Raw genomic sequence first — 4767 nt, 5'->3', positions numbered from 1 at the left:
CTTAGCGAAGGAGGCCGGCTGCCTGTTGGGACAAGAGCCCTTTGTGGCTGTGAGTGTGCATGCATTTGTGGCACTCAAGTGCTTTTTATTTGTGTGTGGAAGTCAAGTGACTGCATGTGTGTTTCATCCCACTAAAGCACCCTCCTCCCTCTCTCTCTCACACACACACACACACTCTAGTGAAAGCTCACGTCTGAAAGGAAGGTGAGTGTTGCCGATTGACTGAATCGATGTCTCATCAAGGAAATATGTCTGTCTCGGGGAGGCCCGGGGGAGGGAGAGGGGCCCGTTGATGCAAAGGTATGGGATGTGCTCCCCTTCCTTGTGTTGCTACATTTCATTTCCCACCCTCTAACTTCCACAACCTCTAATTTTCTCCATGTAAAGTGCTGTAAGGCTGGCTCTCTTCTAGTTTCTCCTCCCCCTGCAAAACCTCATCTGACACACACACAAACACACACACATTCACATTTGATCTGCACATGTGCGATGCCCACATACGCTCGCACACAGCTGCACTTCTGTTAGTGTATCAACCTGATTGGGCTTGATTCAATTTTTGGTGCCATCGTATGATAATGACCAAATCCAACAGCAATTAAATGTGCAATAACAAAAAGATTGGTTTCACAACAATTGGCATTATGTTCCCAAATTCTTCAATCCTATACTGGGAGAAGAATACAACAGCTTCAGATAATAAATAGTTATTTTCACACAACACAATATTTATTCTGCTATAATTTTATTCTCACAATGAGTGCACTCAATACAAACACAAAAAAGAACATCAGTGCTACCATTAATTAATCCATATATTCAAAAGCTAAAAAATACTGCTGCCAACATTATTGTAATTCATTAATAACAGTTCAAATGCAGGTTATTTTAAGAATACTTTAAACCAAATACTTGTGCAAGGTATTTTCCTTCATATTAAAGGTCCCATGTCATGGCCATTTCTACTGATCATAATTCCATTGTTGAGGTATACTAAAATAGATTTATAATTTGCAATTTTCCAAACTCACATTGGTTTCTCATACAGCATCTCTGTAAAGTATGTGTATTCACCGGTGTTCACTCTCTGTCCTAAACGGCTTGTTGGAGCTCCTGCCCCCCTCCCTGTGAGCCCAGTGTGCTCTGATTGGTCGGGACGTTGCGAGGCTCGTTGCTGCTCGCAGCTGCTGCGAGGGGACAGGCTTCCGTGTCGGCGATACAGCGAGAACAAGCGAAACTCATCCTGAGCAGACACAAACCCTCACAGCCGAAGTAAAAACAATAAGTGTGGCTTGATATTGAGTAAGAAAAAGGTGTATAACGCTGTGAGCATGGGTCTGCGGAGAGCATTTCTCCGCGATCTCAACGTAGTAGCCCGAAAAACGTTTACCCATATAAACAGTCGTGGTAGATACCTTGTTTGTTTTAAACATCATAAATACACAAACAACAATGAATGCTTACAGGTTGTGTACCCGAATCTCCCGCTGGTCCAAACAAAGTAGGAACAGCATCGTTCTTCAGTGCCCTACGCTGTACATATCCGGCATGAATCGATGAAAGGTTCTGGAAGCTTTGTTTCGTGACATGCTGGCAGAGGGGTATGGCCTCTGGGTATTCATACGTCAGAGTACCCAGGAAGTAAATGATAAATCTCGAGAGGGGAGAGGCTCGTTAAAAAGCAAGTTTATTCAGGTACAGTTTCAGTTCTGTAAATGAAAAGCTTATCAGCTTTTTTGCGACTGCTGCTCTGTTTATTACAGTAACTTTGAAGAAATCTGAGTTTATTGTTTTGGACATGGTTCTTTAACGTTGCCTGTTATACTCACACACTGAGGATTGTTTTAATTAGGAAGCTACTGTGTTCATTAAAGGGGGCAATATTACGCTATTATTCGTGGTACATATTCATATTTTGTGCAACTACTGTGACATGTCTCCATGCTTTAATGTTCAAAAAGGTCTTTATTTTTCTCATACTGCTTTTCACCCTCTGTCTGAAACAAGAGCCCAGGCAGCTCTGATTGGTTAGTTGGCCGGCACTGTTGTGATTAGACAACTGCTTAAAGATGTCATGCCCCTTAGCCTATCACATACAATGTGTTGGAGTGCTAGCCAAAAGACGTGCAAGTGTTACATAGTGATGTCATTATGTTATGGAAGTAAACAAAGGATTCAAATTGTGGAGTGTCAGGCAGGAGGGGAGTTTGTGGGAGAGAAACCCCCTCCGGCTATATCTTAAGAATTTGCAGACAATTCACATGCACAAAAAGCTTTATAATACACCAAAAGCAATGGAAAAAAGCATAATTGGGCCCCTTTAAACAGTGCAACAATAACTATTACGTGTGTCTTTTCGGTACCACTTTACAATAAGACTACCCTTATAAAGGGTTTACGAATAGTTTGTAATTAATTAATTAATTAGGTTGTGAACACTTTATAAATCATTAATAAGCTTTTATAAGACATGAGATAAACAGGGCAACTGTGACCGGTTGCTTGCCAAATAGTGAGCCCACATTTATCTTTACTGCTAAGCCTTGGCTACCTAGCTTACTTCGTTTTCTTCAGCCAGCATCCTTGGTATCTGTTTTTCAACGAGTTGATTCTCGCTAAGTAGCCAATATAAGGCTTAGTCATCTTGCCAAATAGTGAGCCTGTGTTGATGTATAAAAACTATGTTAGGACTGGTTTATAAATGGTACTTAATGATTAATAAAGTGTTTACAACTTAATTAATAACCTAATGATAAACCCTTTATGAATCCTTTATAAGGGTAGTCTTATTGTAAAGTGATACAATTTTTTCCATTTATTGATCATTTTCCTTAGCTTTAAAAAAAAAATGGATACGGTCAGACTGCTGGCAGTGCATCTAATGCAGATGAGTCCAATGAAAAACGTCCATTAAAAACTTGAGTGCCAGTTCTTTGCACTGTCAGTAGGTGGCCATGAAAGATATCTGAGACTTTATTCTAAGCAGAGAAGCAAATGCTCATAACTGACACAACAATAGACAACATCCTTCATAAGTATAACCCCTTTTGAACAAACCAGTATTCATTATATCTGACACTTCATAAAATGAATCCATCTATTATATGGGAACTATTGGAGCTGACCTCAACCTAATAATGAAAGGAATGTAAAAGATGATGGTAATTATGTTTAATTGTATTGATGGAAAATAAGAGGGTGTTGGTCTAATTGTATGTTTTTTGCACTGAGGTAAATGTCACTGCTCAGAGCTACAAGAAGTCAGACATGTTCCCCTCAGTAATAAAAGCTGGTGGTTTACCTGGACAATGTCTCCCCCCTGAGGCTACAGAGTGTTTACACTGTTTGGTATGAACAATTCTTGCCAGTTTGATACACTCAAAAATGTTCGGCTGACATGGTCACATTGTCATTACATCAAATTGTCGACAGGTGTGCACATAGTGATTCAAATTGATTTTTTATATTTTTTACACCCGACAGATTACAGTAATGTTTGGCTCCCTCTGAACCAATTTCTATGATTCTATCTGTTTGCATTTTACAATAAATTACAGTCATAGAAAGCAAAACAATATCCTCATAGTATAAATTATCATATGACTGTTAAACTTTTGATTGTATGTTAATTGTGCTAACTAATGAACTTAAAACTCAATTTGTGGCCTTATTTCAACTACTGCTTGATGTGATCTCTTTGAGGATGATGTCATCTCGTCATTTTGTATTATCTCTATATAATCTAAGTAAAAGTTGTATTGTTGTTCTAAATGCAGCATATAGTCAATCGGTAGGGAAGTATTAGCAGAGGCAAATTCAGCAGCCATGGGGGCTTCAGTTAAAATAACAAGACACTATAGGCCCCAGAGCACTGCACCCAAAATGTAGAACAGGATATTAGGCTCCTGTATTACATTTTTATTGTTTACTCCTTTTGATGACATTGTATGTAATGAAACGATACTATTCTTTCGAGAAGAAGAAGAAGGACTATTGGGAAAATTCAATTTGTTTACCTTGTTTTTTTTTAATTGTTTTAAAAAAAAGGATACACCTATTGGCGTTACTAACTAGATCATTCATATTATGAGAGTACAACTTGTTTTTTCCCTCTGTGGAATGCACATAAATAAAGTATAAAATGTCAAAAATACAAATGTTCAGGTACAATTTCTCAAACTGTATTCAATGAGCTGCATGCGTTAAGCTACGCGCAGTCTACTGAGCGCAACACGACGCTTGTGAAGCTGCTGTCTGCACCGTGCTGTGCTGGACACGGTCCAACTAAACATAGCGACACTACTTTACACTTCACTTTGCTAGCCAGATGGTCGTACAATGAGAGAGATTCTGCAAGAGCCGAATATCAATTAAGTGGCCGACACAATAATAGCAATACGTAAGTGTCACAAAGCTACTTTATTCTCTTGCTAATGCTTTGCTGGAGTAGGTAGCTTGACGTTAGCAATAGCTAACGTTAGCTAAACAAAACCATTACGATACAATTTCTAGGTTTTGAATTGGCCTTTTCCTGAGTTGGCTCTGTCAGTTTTTAGCAAGTGTTTATAGGATATCATCTTCTTAATGTAGTGTAATGTCTATATTTTGCATGCTGCTAATAATAAGTTGACAGTTTGTTTTACAAGCTAACCAGACACGTTAGCTAGCTTAAACGTTAGCTAACAACAACAATGACCTGTGTAACAACTCAGGACAAATGTACTACCTTTCCAAGCACTGTCTTTATACTTTTTATTCATTTTCTTT

Source organism: Notothenia rossii (assembly GCF_949606895.1).
Source record: "Notothenia rossii genome assembly, chromosome: 4".
Taxonomy (NCBI): Eukaryota; Metazoa; Chordata; class Actinopteri; order Perciformes; family Nototheniidae; genus Notothenia; species Notothenia rossii.
The sequence above is the reverse complement of the archived record's forward strand: the minus strand, read 5'-3'. Positions refer to the sequence as shown.